The sequence below is a fragment of the Pituophis catenifer genome, unplaced genomic scaffold, assembly GCF_029215685.1.
Source record: "Pituophis catenifer annectens isolate HBS135680 unplaced genomic scaffold, rPitCat1.0.hap2 SCAF_8, whole genome shotgun sequence".
Taxonomy (NCBI): Eukaryota; Metazoa; Chordata; class Lepidosauria; order Squamata; family Colubridae; genus Pituophis; species Pituophis catenifer.
In genome coordinates, this window is record NW_027256888.1 from 57,233,256 (window position 1) to 57,249,305 (window position 16,050).

The 16,050-nt window shown below is 46.9% G+C and overlaps 1 protein-coding gene across 1 annotated transcript in view; it reads right to left on the bottom strand.

Moving 5' to 3' along the window:
• Positions 1 to 14,571, bottom strand: part of UGT8 (UDP glycosyltransferase 8) — a 73,467-nt gene extending 58,896 nt beyond the window's left edge. Inside the window, exon 1 of the mRNA XM_070948846.1 lies at positions 14,534 to 14,571. The gene's annotated coding sequence lies outside the window, so the exon portion shown is untranslated. The remainder of the gene's footprint in view (positions 1 to 14,533) is intronic.
• Positions 14,572 to 16,050: the final 1,479 nt, after the last annotated feature.

Consider the following 16,050-nt stretch of genomic DNA (forward strand, 5'->3'; position numbering starts at 1 on the left):
GAAGAGGGTGGGAAGAGAAAGTAAGAAAGAAAGAAAAGAGAGAGGTGGTAGGTTCGAGGAGAAAGATTGCTGTACAATAAAAAAAATGAATGGGAAGAAAGCCAACCCCAAACAGATATAAAGATATTAAGATAAAAAATGAATTGTTAAACTTTAAAGAATAAAAAAGAACAAATATGAATAAATAACAATAGTTAGAAACACACATACAAACATACAATGTATTTTCTTTGAACAGAGTATTTGGCCGGTTCACAAATTTAAACAGTGTTTAGTCATTTCAATTAAATTTACAATTTCTATATTTCCTTTTTGCCATATTTATTCATCTATTTTTTTTAAAAAAAAAACAATATTACCCTTCATCCTCATCTCTAATCTTAATCATAATCAATTTTTCCCTTCTATTCTATATTACACCCCTTCCCATTGTCATCTATTTTTATATCCATCCTCACATTGGTTAATTATGTAATTATGTAATACAGTTGTTTAATACAAATTCAACATTTTAATATAGATCAATTAGTTATATAACTATCTTTTTTGTATATTAATCAATATGAACATGAATATTCCAATTATTTCCATGCAATCCAATTTCTTACAAATCAATTAATTATATTTACCAATAATAATAAACCAAATAATTTCCCCCATATATTCCTCCAAACCACAACTTAACCATTTCTGCTTTCAACACAATATACAATTAATAGTATCTCAATGATTACAATTCCCTAGTTAAATAGAGCAACCGAAAACCGGGGTAGAAACTGGAACTAGAAGCCCTTACTGACCAGGGGGGACTGACTGAAGCACCCCTGAGGGAGGACTATCTGAAGAGGCATATAACCTAATTGGTGATGGAGACTTTGGAAAATCTTAACATCTGAAGGGAGCCAGGACAACAACAAAGAGCACTGAAAGGGCAGCAGTCGTGGATGATGCCAGGAGAGGCACCCCCCTCCTGGAGCCCGCCCATCGAGCAGATGGTGCAGCAGCAGCGGGAGAAGACCCAGCAAACCCTCCCCCCCAGGCAGCACACACACCGGCGCCCATTCCCAACCAACCCCGGGCTTCTCAACTGGAAAGAGAAACTCCCCCCCTTGGGGTGAAGTTTGATGGGAATCCGCAACAATTAGGATTCTTTGTGGCACATGTGCTCACCTACATGCAAGAGTATGGGCGTGATTTCCAAACCCAAGGCTCCCGAGTGCAAGTTGTGACCCTAGCCCTAGAGGGTGCCGCAGCCAGAGGGACGGTGACCCTACATAATGCCAACGCACCAGAACTGCGGAATTTTGATCGTTTCATGATGGCCCTGTGACGTCAGTTCGAGGACCCACTGGCAGATCGCAAAGCACGTGACCGCATTAAGGTGGTGAGGCAGGGGCGATGGCCAGTAGCAGAGTATACTGAAGAATTCCGGGACCTCGCGTGTCGTGTGCACTGGCTGGAAGATATTTTGGTGAGCTGTTTCAAGGATGGACTGAGTGATGATCTATACAATGCCTGCGTGGCCCGAAGGGCACTGAATGACCTACATGAATGGTATGTCACTGCCGAAGAAGCTGAGATTGATATGGCCAAAAACCAGTATCGAGCGGGGTGAGCATGGAAGAAATCCTCACCCCAATGGAAGCATGAGCCCCACAAACCACAAACCACATTCTCCCCGAGATCTTCAGCTTGTTTGAAGTGTGGAAAAGAAGGACACCGAGCTGCAGAGTGTCGTTCGCAAACACCTGCCTGGAACCACCCACCGGGGGAGGGTCCTGAAAAACCTGGTCGGCGTGGGAAGGAGATTGCTCTGAGGAGCAGGGAGACCATAGAAGTCTCATCCCCTCCCCTCTTTGAGGAAGAAACCCTGGCATCTGAACAGGAGGAATCACACTCGTTCGGAAGCGATCCAGATGATGAGCCACTGGTAAGCAATCCAATTAAACCGCTTACCCTCCCCTTAAGACTATTTATCCCAAACCAGGACAGGGAGATAAGTATCCCCACCCTAGTGGATTCAGGGTGCACCCATTGTTTGATCAGCCCAACCTTAGTAGGGAAGTTAGGGATTAACGTAAGAAAGCTGAAAACCCCCATTGCTTTCTGCCAACTAGATGGGTCAATAGCAGGAGGGGAGCCAGCTTCTCTGGCCACCGTGCCTCTACATATAGGCATCGGAAGCCATGAGGAAAGGCTTACATTTATAGTGGCACCTGGCATGGAATGGCCGTTGGTTCTGGGCCTTGCGTGGCTAAAAAGATGGCACCCACAAATCAATTGGAAACAAGGCTTCATAAAATTTCAGAGGAAGGTGACTTTTGCTGAGTATCCACATAAAGGACCTGAGGGTGCAGAGAACATTCATTGAGAAAAACCTAGCAAGGGGTTTCATCGAGCCAGCCCGACCAAAATTGCAGCTCCAGTGTTGTTTAGAGAAAAAAGATGGCTCAAAACGCATATGTGTTGACTTTCAAAACCTGAATACTATCAGTGTGCAGAACATGTATCATCTCCCCCTTATGAAAGATATGTTAGCACACCTCGCTAAAGGGAAATTTTTTTCAAAGCTGGACTTAAGGGAGGCTTACTACCGTGCCAGAATTAAGGAAGGGGATGAGTGGAAAACGGCATTTAACACCCCCCTCAGCTGCTACCAATTCAAGGTGCTCCCCTTTAGGTTGCAAGGAGCTCCTGCAGTGTTTATGTAGTTAATAAATGAAGTGCTGCATCAGCATTTATATAAGGGGGTTCTGGTCTATTTGGACGACATTTTAATCTATACCGAGACCAAAGCAGAACATGTAAAACTAGTCAGGGCAGTTTTAAACAAACTCCGCGCTGCCAAACTTTATGCCAAACTTTCCAAATGTGAATTCCATCAAGAGAAGATTGACTATTTGGGATACCGCATTTCACACCAGGGGGTTCAGATGGATCCTCTAAAAGTGCAGGCTGTACTTGATTGGGACCCTCCATACACACGTAAACAGTTACAGAGCTTCCTGGGATTTGCCAACTTTTACCGCCAGTTTATCCCTGCGTTCGCTCAGATTGCCCTCACCATCACCAAGCTCTTAAAAACAAAGGGGGAGGACAACCCTAAACCAAAGCAACCATTGAACTGGACTATGGAATGCCAGGCAGCATTTGAAAAACTAAAACGGCTATTCTCGGCAGAACCAATTCTACAACACCCGGACACAGAGAAACCATTTGTCATACAAGCAGATGCCAGTGATGTGGCAATAGGAGCGGTCCTGCTTCAGAAGAATGAGCAAAACCAACTACAACCCTGCGCTTACACATCCAAAAAGTTGAATGAGACTGAGCAAAGGTGGGCTATTTGGGAGAAAGAGGCGTATGCAGTTCGTTGGGCATTGTTAACCTGGCAGCACTTCCTAGAAGGCAGTAAGACCCCTTTTGAAGTCTGGACTGATCATAAAAATCTAGAAGCCCTAAAGACACCAAGGAAACTTTCCCCAAAACAAGTACGATAGGCTCAGTACTTTAAAAGGTTTGATTTTACTCTAAAATACCTCCGGGGGGGGGGAACTTTCTGGCGGATGCGCTATCCAGAAAACCGCAATACATTAGTGCAAAGTCAGATGTAATCAAACCTATAGTAGAAAACAATCAACTAGCCGCTAAAGTAGTCACCAGATCCCAGAAAAAACAAGAAACAGTGACAGACAATGACATCACCCAAAATTTTAAACAAGCATTGGCCACTGATGAATGGTTTTTGAACAACAAATCCAGCTGTCTGATGAAAGAAGACTTGGCTTGGGTGGGGGGGAAGTTGTATGTCCCTGCAAGCCAAAGACTATGCTTAATGGTACGGTGCCATGACTCCAAATTAGCTGGACATTTTGGGTTTGTGAAAACTTTACACCTGATTAAAAGACAACTTTGGTGGCCATCACTAAAAAATGACATAGAAAGCTATGTAGCTAACTACCCCATTTGTGCAGCAGCAAAAAGACGCCAGGGGAAATCCCCAGGTCTATTGCAGAAGGTAGCTGAACCTTCAGCGCCTTGGAGAGAGATTGCTATGGATTTCATCATGGAATTGCCAAACAGTGAGGGAAATACTGTTATTTGGGTTGTGACAGACCTATTTTCAAAACAGGCACATTTTATACCCTACCAAAAGATCCCAACTGCTAAAAGTTTAGCCAAATTATTCCTAATACACATTTATCGACTTCATGGTGCTCCACAAAGGATCATCTCCGACAGAGGGGCTCAATTCACCTCCAACTTTTGGAGGGCATTTTTGGGCTTACTTGGTACTGGCCAGGGGTTGAGCACATCTTTTCACCCTTGTACTAATGGTAATTCTGAAATTTTGAACTCGGTACTAGAACAATATTTAAGATGTTTCATTAATTTTCAACAGGGTAACTAGACCGAACTTTTGCCTTTTGCTGAAGTTCCATTTAATAATGCTGTACATTCAAGCACTGGTTTTACCCCTTTTAGAGTAGCAACAGGCCAGGATTTCAGCCCCATGCCTGAACTACCCACAGAAGAACCCACCATCCCATCACTTAAGGAGTGGATGGATAATTTGCAAAACACGTGGCCAGTGGTTAGATTAGCCTTACAGGAAGCTAGAGAAGCTTTTAAGATTCAAGCTGACAAGAAAAGGATGGAACCCAAACCTTTTCATATTGGAGACAGAGTATACTTATCTACAAAATTCTTGAAATCATTACAACCATCAAAGAAACTAGGGCCAAAGTTCATTGGACCTTTCCCCATCACTAGAATCATCAATCCAGTAGCAGTTGAACCAGTGGTGGGTTCCTCCCGATTCGGTCCAGTTTGGCAGAGCCGGTAGCGGTGACGATATGACATCACCGAACCGGTTCTCCCCCCCCGCCCTCCCACCCCCCACCCCCGTTATTCTTACCTTTTATTTGGTCCCACCCCCAATCTATTGCTGCCTCCTGAGTCCCAGCTGATGACTAGAGGGAAAAAAAACTGTTTAAACTCTTGCTGCGGGGCTTCAAAGGGCCATCCTACAGCTGATCAGTGTTAAAAGCAAACAAATGAGTCGGGTCGTAAGTGCGAGGACTGGTCGTAAGTGCGAGGACCTTCCAGAAATGACTCTGACCAGCTAGCCAAGCCCACCTAGTCACATGACCTCCAAGCCACACCCACAAAATAAGCCACACCCACAGAACCGGTAGTAAAAAAAATTAGAAACCACCCCTGAGTTGAACTACTTCTTCCAAGGACACTCAGGCAGATCCACCCAGTATTCCATATCAGTTTACTCAAACGAGAAGTAATCTCATCCCTCAGACCACCTGCATCTACACCACCTGTTCCCATCATGATTGAAGGTGAACAACACTTTGAAATCAAGGAAATCCTTGATTCTAGGATCCACAGAGGGAAAGTCCAATACTTAGTTGCTTGGAAACATTTACTATCAGCACACAATGAATGGGTCGCTAAACACCACGTTAGGGCTCCAATCTTACTGAGAAAATTTCACTCCCAATACCCTAACAAACCTTGTTGATCTACTATCATGAAATCTTGAAATCTTGTGTATATATATATTTTTTTACAGGTGGATCCTTTTGTTTTCTAAGGAGGGTAGCATGTCAGATCCCTAAAAGTGATACTGCCATTCAAGTGGAGGAAGGGGGGACTTGGATTCGATTTACTATCATGGCCTGTGTCATCAGATATTTTACAACCTATATCCTGGAGCCAAGGAAGCCTGAGATTCCCTTTACCTGCAGGAATTTTTATGATAGCCATGTGGGTTGTCTCACTTTAAAGGGTAGTGGTGGGAATACATGTTTGTTCGGGTTCTCAAAGGAAATAGTAAAGAAAACATCTTCACATTTGTGTATTGGTTGAAATCTGCATTCTGACTTAAAGGGAGGGGTCTCTACCACTTTAATCCTACTGCTTTGCCTAAGGGCATTCAGATTGTGCTTTAGCTGGATGGTTTTAACTTCTGCTTAATAAAAGAATCCTTTTGAACAACTACGTTTCAAGAGTTCGTACTTTCTTAAGTTGGAAGGAGAGGCGATCCTTACAGAAAGCACAATCTAAAAAACGGTCAACCCAGAGAAGCAATCTTCGCTCTACTGAGGGGACCTTGCAAACCATGTCTGAACAAAGCAGAGAGCTGGGAGAAACCGATTGCTGGGGAGAGACAGCAACCGCCACCCAGTCGGATGCCTGTCTCGTGCAACCGATCGGAGAGGATGAGGTAACCCTGGGGAATCCGGAAAAACCCCACTGGTCGATTGGCATTGGGAAGAAAGATGGCTGGGATGAGAGAACCAGAGGAGTCACCCTCAACCGTGGCAACCGAAAACCGGGGTGGAAACTGGAACTAGAAGCCCTTACTGACCAGGGGGGACTGTCCGAACCAGTCTTATTTTTATTTTTATTATTTATTTTTATTTGTTAGTTACAGGCCAGACAGAAAACGACTGTTGGTGAAACACCCACAACCCGCTCCATCTCTTGCAAGAGCTGGGCTACAAAGCATTCAGGAAAAAGGCATAACTAGTCTTACAAAGGTCAGATATTTGGGATACGACATTGAGCCCGGGAAGAGGACTCTGGGACACAAGAGAGAGGAAGCTATTTGTCAACTCCCCATACCCAGAAATAGAAAAGACTTGGGATTTTTGGGTGCTGCAGGCTTCTGTTGCATCTGGACCCCCAATTTCAGTTTAATTGCAAAACCTCTCTATGAAGTTATAAGAGGAAGTAATAAAGAACCTCTGCGATGGGAAAAAGAGGAAGAGAAAAGTATCACAACTTTAAAAGACGCTTTAATGCAAGCTCCCAGTTTAGGACTACCCGACTTAGACAAGCCGTTTCAGCTGCTTGTTGACACTAAACAGAACGTAGCAATGGGGGTTCTCACCCAGAAAATGGGAACTTGGCATTGCCCCATTGCTTATCTGTTGAAGCAGCTGAATATTGTAGCAAGAGGGTGGTCTGGCTATCTGATAGCTCTGGCAGGCACGGCATTGTTAACACAAGAAGCTAGTAAATTAACTTTTGGCCAGGAATTGGATATCTACACCCCCCATGCCCTCAAAGCCATCTTAGAAACCAAAGGACATTTGTGGTTGACCAACCCCTGCATGCTGAAATATTATTATTTATTTATTGAATTTATATACCGCCCTTCTGTCTGAAAGGACTCAGGGCGATGAACAGCCGAAAATTAAAATAACATACAATATAAAAGTTAAGATAACTAAAAATAAATTAAATTAATCGGCCTCCCAATTTAAAACCCCAAGCTATACAATTAAAAACTAACCCATAAAACCTATTCAGGCCAGGCCGGCTTGCTGAAATAAAAACATCTTCAGGGCCTTACGGAAAGTGCGGAGATCCGGGATCAGTTGTATTCCGGGAGGTAGCTCTTTCCAGAGGGCGGGTGCTCCCACAGAGAAGGCTCTCCCCCTGGGGGCCACCAGCCGACATTGCTTGACCGACGGCACCTCTCTCTGTGAGAGAGTATTGGCCAGTGGGAGGTTATCGGTAGCAGAAGGCGGTCTCGTAAATACCCTGGCCCTAAGTCATGAAGCGCTTTAAAGGTGAGAACCAACACCTTGAAGCGCACCCGGAAGACCACTGGGAGCCAGTGCAGCTCGCGCAGGAGAGGTGTTATATGGGAGTGCCATGTCGCTCCCGTAATCACCCGCGCAGCCGCATTCTGGACCAGTTGGAGCCTCCGGGTGCTCCTCAAGGGGAGCCCCATGTAGAGAGCGTTACAGTAGTCCAGGCAAGAAGTGACGAGAGCATGAGTGACTGTGCATATGGAATCCCGACTCAGAAAGGGGCGCAACTGGCGTATCAGGCAAACCTGATAAAAAGCCCCCCTGGCCACAGCCGTCACATGCTCTTCTAAAGACAGCCGTGTGTCCAGGAGGACGCCCAAGTTGCGAGCCCCCTCTGTGGGGGTCAATGACTCGCCCCCAATAGCCAGCAATGGCACCAGCTGGCTATATCAGGATGCCGGCATCCACAGCCACTCGGTCTTGGAAGGGTTGAGTCGAAGCCTGTTCCTCCCCATCCAGACCCACATGGCCTCCAGACACTGGGACATCACTTCAAGGGCATCGTTGGGGTGGTTTGGGGTGGAGATGTACAGCTGAGTGTCATCAGCGTACAGATGGCACCGTGCCCCAAATCCACGGATGATCTCACCCAGCGGCTTCACATAAATGTTGAACAGGAGTGGCGAGAGGACCGACCCTTGTGGCACCCCACAAACAAGGCACCTCGAGATCGACCTCTGCCCCCCTGCCAACACAGACTATGACCAGTCGGAGAGATAGGAGGAGAACCACCGCAACACGGTGCCTCCCACCCCCAATCCCTCCAGCCGGTGCAGCATGATACCATGGTCAATGGTATCAAAAGCCGCTGAGAGATCTAATAGGACCATAACAGAGGCCTGTCCCTAGCTCTCCAGAGATCATCAACCAATGCGACCAATGCCGTTTCCATGCTGTACTCAGGCCTGAAGCTGGACTGGCATGGGTCTAGATAGACGGTTTCATCCAGGTACTGCGGGAGCTGTTGCGCAACCACACTCTTAACAACCTTCGCAATAAAGCGAAGGTTGGAGACAGGATGTTAATTAGCCATAACAGCCGGGTCCAGAGAAGGCTTCTTAAGGAGAGGCCTCACCACCGCCTCTTTCAAGGCAGGCGGCAGGAAACCCTCCTCCAGAGAAGCATTTATAATCCTCTGGAGCCAGCTTCGTGTAACCTCCCGGGTAGCCAGTACCAGCCAGGAGGGACACGGGTCCAATAAACATGTGGTTGTGTTTAACCTCCCCAGAATCCTGTCCACATCCTCAGGAGTCACAGGATCGAACTCGTCCCAGATAACATTCTCAAGACCCGCCTCAGCCACCCCGCCGGAATCTACCCAGTCAGAGTCCAAGCCTTCCCGAATCTGAGCGATTTTATCGTGCAGATACTGTGCAAAATCCTCAGCCTGCCCTTGCAAGAGGTCCTCGCGTGCTCCCTGATGTAAGAGGGAGCAGGTCACTCTAAACAAGGTGGCTGGGCAATTATCTGCCGATGCAATAAGAGTGGAAAAGTAATCACACTTTGCCGCTTTTATCGCCACTAAATAGGTCTTAATGTGAGACCTAACTAGTGTTCGATCGGATTCGGAACAACTGGCCCTCCAACCACTCTCTAGGTGTCTTTTCCAGTGCTTCATCTCCCTCAGCTCCTCGGTGAACCAAGGAGCTGGGCAGGCGCCAGGTCAGAAGCCACAAAGGCACGACACGATCCAAAGCCCCGGCAGCCGTCCTATCCCAGGCAGCCACCAAATCTTCAGTCGAGTCGTGAGCCAAAGCCTCAGGAAATGGCCCAAGCTCCCTCTAGAATCTCTCTGGATCCATCAGGCACCTGGGATGGAACCACCTAATCGGTTCCACCTCCCTGCGGTGGGGTGCAGCGGTCAGAAAGTCCAGCCTCAGGAGAGAATGGTCAGACCATGACAGGGGCTCAATAGCTATATCCCCTATATCCTGGCTATTCAACCACTGACCAGAGACAAAAACCAAGTCCAGAGTGTGTCCTCCCGTATGAGTAGGGCCATGAATTAGTTGTGTCAGGTACAAGGCCGTCATGGAAGCCATGAACTTCTGGACCACCTCAGACGTCTCACCGGCCGACAGCAGGTTGAAGTCCTCCATGACCACCAGTCTGGGGGTATCAACCGCCACTCTGGCAATAATGTTGAGAAGGTCAGGCAGGGCCGCTGTCACGTGGCAGGGAGTCAGGTACATGATCAGCAGGCCCACCTGCATCCCATGGCCCCACTTCACCAGGAGAGACTCACATCCAGCTATCTGTGGTACAGTGGTCTCCCTCGGATCAATCCTTCCTTTATGACAACCGCCACCCCCCCCCACCCCTGCCCTGGGCCCTCAGCTGATGAAATGCTTGGAAACCTGGTAGGCACATTTCTATGAGGGGGACCCCCCCTCTTGGCCCAACCAGGTCTCTGTAATACCCGCCAGGTCCGCTCCCCCCTCCTGAATTAACTCGCAGATGAGGGGGGCCTTATTAACCACGGACCTGGCGTTGCACAGCATCAGCCTAAGGCCTGGGCTCTGAAGCTCTGGGCAACCTGGGGAACGAGAGGAGCCTTGGGGGCCGAGGCACGCCACTGCTTGAAGACAGCGGGTGCGTGCCCCCCTAACATGATACGGTCCCCGTATCTGCCCCCTCCCAACCATGGTCCTGATGGAATCGCCTCTCCCCTACACTAAGCCCCTCCACACCCGGCTCCACACCTGGCTCCAGGTTCATGCCCCTGTACCAAGCCTGACCTATCACCTTCCCTCCCCACCCCTCCCCAAGCCCCTTAAAAGTTTACAAAAGGACAATTTTAAAAAAACCCTCAGCCCCCTCTTTGCGGCATGCTACCTCTCGGGATTCCAAAATCCGTCATCGAGGTAGGCCCTCGATAACGTGGAGGGCCAAGCCTGCGAGAGGGGGGAATCTTGGAGACCAAGAAGCTCCACTGCTGAGTACATCTTGCCGCAGGGATGGGGTGACCATCTCCTAAAGGGTCCATACAGAAAAGTCAAAGGCAGAACATAAAAAGACGGGAGCCACAAAAGGATTCAAGACCCAGTCCATTGTCCTCTCACCACAGAGGCCAAGTCCATCTCCAGGTCGACACAAGGGGGGGGAGGGATAAGTCCCACCGCCCTCTCACAGCGGCTTGGCCCAATGGTCTGCCCCCTCTACTGGTGAGATGGAAGTAATAGTCCAACGTGAGCAACTCGGCACCCATAATATAGGTCCAAAATCCGCCCCCTCACGGCGGTTGGAGACTGAAGATCCCCTGTACCAATACATGGCAAGGGCAAAATCTCTATCTCCAGTCTAGCAACCAGGTCTAGTCACTTAGGAAGAGAACCTAAGGAAGAGCACAGCAACTGGTACACCAAAAAGATTCCTAGCCTGTCCTGCTATCTAATTGAACACATAGACATTCACATCCACTCATATTTGGAATAGCAATATTTGCTGCAGATAACACACCACAGTAGATCAACACTATCCCAGCCTTGGCAATGAAGTTACTACCCAGCCTGACATTTTTCTTAGCCCAACAAGGCCATGATAGTACACTACATTCTTTCTCCACTGCACTGCACAGCTAGCTTTAATGCTATTTGGTATGGCAACTTACATATACCATGTTCCTCTTTCTCCACACTTCCTTGCTTCGGTCAACCAAGTCCTATAATATTTTAGTATTTCAGAATTATGAGTAAAGAGACTGTATGTACTCTATTAAGCACAGCATGCAGTTTTTTCTTAGCCTAAACCATTTATGAAAATGGGAAGTGAAGAAAACTATACCTTTATCCTTAGATATAAACAGAATTCACATACATAACAATTGCAACACTGTGACTTGTATTGCCAATTGAACATTAGCCTGAATGTATACAGGCTAATGTTCAATTGGCAATACTAGTCATAGTGAGGATCTATTTATTTCTAGGCACTGTTGCAAAACAGAATTTGATGTGCATATTTCAAAGCAAAGTGAATAATGTGATGACATAAGGCAAAAGTGCCAAAGAACACCTGACTGAGAGGTGGATAGCATATAAATTTAATAAATTTAATAAATGAGCCTTGATGGTACAGTGGTTTAATGCACCCTGTTATTAACACAGCTGCCTGCAATTTCTGCTGGTTCGAATCTCTCCAAGGCTCAAGGTTGACTCAGCCTTCCATCCTTTCTAAGGTAGGTGAAATGAGGACCCAGTTTGTGGGGGCAATAAGCTGACTTTGTATAAAATATACAAAAGAATGAAGGCTATTGCTTAACGCATTGTAAGCCGCCCTGAGTCTCCGGAGAAGGGCGGCATATAAATCAAATTTAAAAAAAAAAAAATAGACATTATTAGAAAGCAATAATGTTAAGTAACTGCAGTAAGGTTTTTTTTTTTTTTTTTGAAAAGTGCCTGGAACATAAAAAAAGGTAAGCCGGGTCTTTGAGAGAATCCAAATATTGGATATTGGATATTGGGGCGGGGGACTAACAATATTTCTATTCTTTCTGGTAAATTATTATTTTGTGAATTGGTAACATTTCCCATGCTCATGAATCATTCCATCCTCTTTAACTCAATTTGAAAGGACAACTTTGTGGCAAGAACATATTTTAATATGTCTAAATGTTTGCCTAAGCAGATTATGTACCAAAATTCACTTATGTATGTTTTGTTATTTGCTTTATTCTATATGAATCATTATTTAGCAATTAGCATGTACTAGGTCAGGGATGGCTAACTTTTTTGCTGTCGTGTGCCAAAAGCGGGAGCACAGGGGATAGCAGACGCATGTGCCAACACCCATAGTTCAATGCCCCCTTCCCCCCCATGCATGCATGTGTGACTCCCCCCCCCACACTCCTCTCGCTTTTGTTACGCGACAGCAAAAAGGTTTCTGGTCGGCCAGGTCGGCCCGTTTTTTCGCCCTCCCCAGGCTCCAGAGGCTTCCCTGGAGCCTGGGGAGGGCAAAAACAGCCTCCCCCACTCCCCCAGAGGCCCTCCAGAGGCTGGAAACGGCCCATTTCCTGACTTCCAGTGGGCTCAGAAGGCCCGAAAATCAGCTGTCCGGGCACGCGCATGCGCGCTGGAGCTGAGCTAGGGCAATGCTTGTGTGCCCACAGATATGGCTCCGTGTGCCACCTGTGGCATGCATGCCATAGGTTCGCCATCACGGTACTAGGTGTTCGCATTTCACTTTTAATGTTAGAATCATAACTGTCACTAATCTCTCTCCGCACAATTAGTTTAAAATTGTGATAAAAAAGCAAGGCAGAGTTATCATTGGTTATCTTAACCTGAAAATCTATTAGGAAAATAATAAATACCTTACATGATAAGTATTCTGAGAAGCACAAATGATGTTAAGACTCAGTAACAATAAGAAGAAAAAGATAGTAAGGAGGTGATTGCTGCAGTAGCACAGCTGAAGAATGTCAGCAAAGTCAAATTGCACCTGACATTTCATCTTCCTAAAGTCACAAGGCCTTGGTTATACTGCCTGATCCATTTCAGTATGTGCACAAATATATGTCCTTCCATTATCATTTTGTCCAAGGACCAGAACCAATTCCTGCATTAATAAGCACCAAATATAGCCCCTATTTTTCACTTTAATTATATTTAATCTTCTGGCCATAATATCTTTCATATTCTGCTCCCTTTTCTGTTGTTCCAGAGGGAAAAACCAATACCTTTCAATGATCTTTCAAGGCTTGTAAATTTCACCCAAGATTTTCAGATTTAACTTTTTGCCTGGCTTAAAAAAAAAACAAACTTTGGGTGCTCCCCGCTTAAAACTATTTTTCTTTCAGCTCCCCACCTGACCCACTGTTAGACAGCCAGACAACTTTTCTCATTTTTCTTTTTTTTCCTTTAGCGACCTTGGTTTAGCATGGCCAGGTTTATCAGGAACCGCCTGTTTTCCGGTCCTACTTCCTTGAAGTTCAAAGACTGGATTTCATTTCTCCCTGAAATAACCACCAACTTGCGCTTTAACGTCAAAGCACAATACTGTATCCACTTTCTGAAGCCCCGTTTCCACCAGGGGCGGGGCCGGTGTGTCATTATACTATTTACCCTGAATAACCTTGCCCTCCAGCATCCTCATCCATTTTTTTCCTGTCGCCGAAGAAGTTAAGTTTCGCCTCAACACTCAAACCCAGAATAGGATTTTCTCCATCTCCCAGTTCTGCATTCCCACTCGCCCTATACAGTTTTTCCTGACAAAGAAGCCCCTCACCCCCCCTGAGGTTGTCGGCCCTCAGTCCCCTCAGCGCTCGGCTGCAGCCTTCCACCCGCGAAGGGAACGAGAGTGCCCCCTACAGGCAGCAAGACCCGGCCGCGAAAGGACGGGGCGCTTGGACTCGGCAAAGGCAGGTAATTGGGAACGCAGCTCCAGGAAAGAGGAAGAAAAAAGGCCGCCTCAAGGCTCAGTTCAGAGCACTTCTGCCTCTTCCCTCCAACGAGAAGAGGATATGCGCCCCTCCATGTAACTTTCTATTCCACCACCCCATCCTTCGCTCCTCTCCCGACCACACATCCCCCGTTCGTCACTCCCCGCACCTTTCAGCCTATTTCCCACCTCCACCCCAACCTCCGTGGGGGTTCACACACCCACAAAGTCAAGTTTCTCGGGAGCTGCCTTCTGTAGTCGGTCCTCCTCGCCGCGGCGCGCGCATAACTCCACCCCCCCACCTTTCCTTTCCTTTTTTTTTTTTTTTTTTTTTGCACCTCTCGCACAGGCGCGCGCTTCCTCTTCCAACTTTCTCACTTGCCCCACCCCCGCCCACATCGCTTTCGGCGCCAACTTCACCTTCAGCAACCTTCTCCTCTCCTCTCTTTCTCGCTCGCGCGCGCGCTCGTCAGAGCGAAAGGTACTATTTCTCTCCGCTTTCTCGCCAGGCTCGGCATTGAGCTGCGCTGACTTACCTAGGGTCCAAAAATCTGCTTTCCGAGCGTTGGAATGTGCTTTCTGCAGCTAGAAGTATTATAATATTATTATTATTATTATTATTATTATTATTAATTTATTTCCTTCTGTTCCCGTGGCGATGGGGGGGGGGTTTCTCGTTCTCTCTAAACGGCGCGCGTTCTCGTTTATCTTTCGAGTCCGCTGCGGCGGCGGCGGTAGAGCGGCGCGTGGAGGGAAGGTCTTCTCTTTAACCGCTGCACCTGCTGCGAGACTTCGCAATCGCTTCAGGCAAAAATAAAATAAAATTTTAAAAAATGAGGGTTTCTGCAGCTCGGGGGTTCTTTCAACTTCTCGGGACTTTTTTTCTTTCCTTGCCGTCGTCCACTGACTTCAGAATCGGCTTCTTGGCATCGGCGCTGCTCGTGGACCGCTATGACATTGAGTTTTGGAGATGTTCTCCTCAGTCTCGCGCGCTGCAACAGCAAAAGTCCCCCAGACAGAGAGATGAGAAGATCAGGCGGCGGTGAAATCCGTTTCCTTCCACCTCCCGAGCCGAAAGCCGCTCCCAGAAGCCCCCGGATGCCTTCTGACCGTTTGCGCTGGCCAGGCTGCCTAGATCATTCCGTGGGGCAATCCCCATCTCCACCTCCCGGCAGGCGGGACTGAGTCTCCCTCCCTCCAAGCCGTTTGGCCACTTAGAGACTCTCTCAGGCGAGGTTGGGGGAGGGGTCATCCGAGAGGCGAGTTGCGACTGTGACACAAGCAGCCTTCAGGGGGGGAAAAAAGGTTAACGCGAAAACGGCACGTGGCTGCCAATGGGCTGGGGCGTCCTGGATCGCGTCCAGGATTCCCAATACCGTGACAACGGAGAGGAGATTTACAGTAGTACCTTGAAGAGCAAAAGAAGGGGAAGATGGTGGCGGATTGGTCTGGTAGTTTAAGGTATCGATGAAACTAATTGTCATTTCTATACATTCTTGAACATCGGCCATCCCAGCAAAATTTGCTGCAGCAGGCAAAGCAATACTAGGCAGCCGTGCATCCTTCCAGTTCCAGCTGCCACTTTCCTCTGTAGTGTCCAAAGTGAAGCTCCTATTCCATACAAACAGTGTGTGTACCCACTAATATTTGTTTAGTACAGTAAAGCCTAAGATATCTAGAAAATCAATTGAAAAACTACATTTGATTCCAGGATTGCTTTCTATCCCACATAAATAGTTTTCATTCACACGGGCAGTTACTCGGTTGGTTGCTTTCAGTACTTTCTATGAAAATCCCTGATTTCATAAGAAAATGTCCACTTAATGTCTATGGAGAATCTCAGTCATCCAGGTCATGGTTGTCCCAAAAATGCTTTTTCAAGAGGCAACTGGACTTTTTGGTTTTATTTAAAGAAAACTAGAAAGTTCAGCTGCCTCTTGAGAAAGCATCTTTGGGACAAAATGTCTACTTCCAGAGACAAGCAGGCCCCATATAGATTTTACAAATATCCTTATGTTATCAAGACTATATTTCCTAGACCTGGTTTGTAATG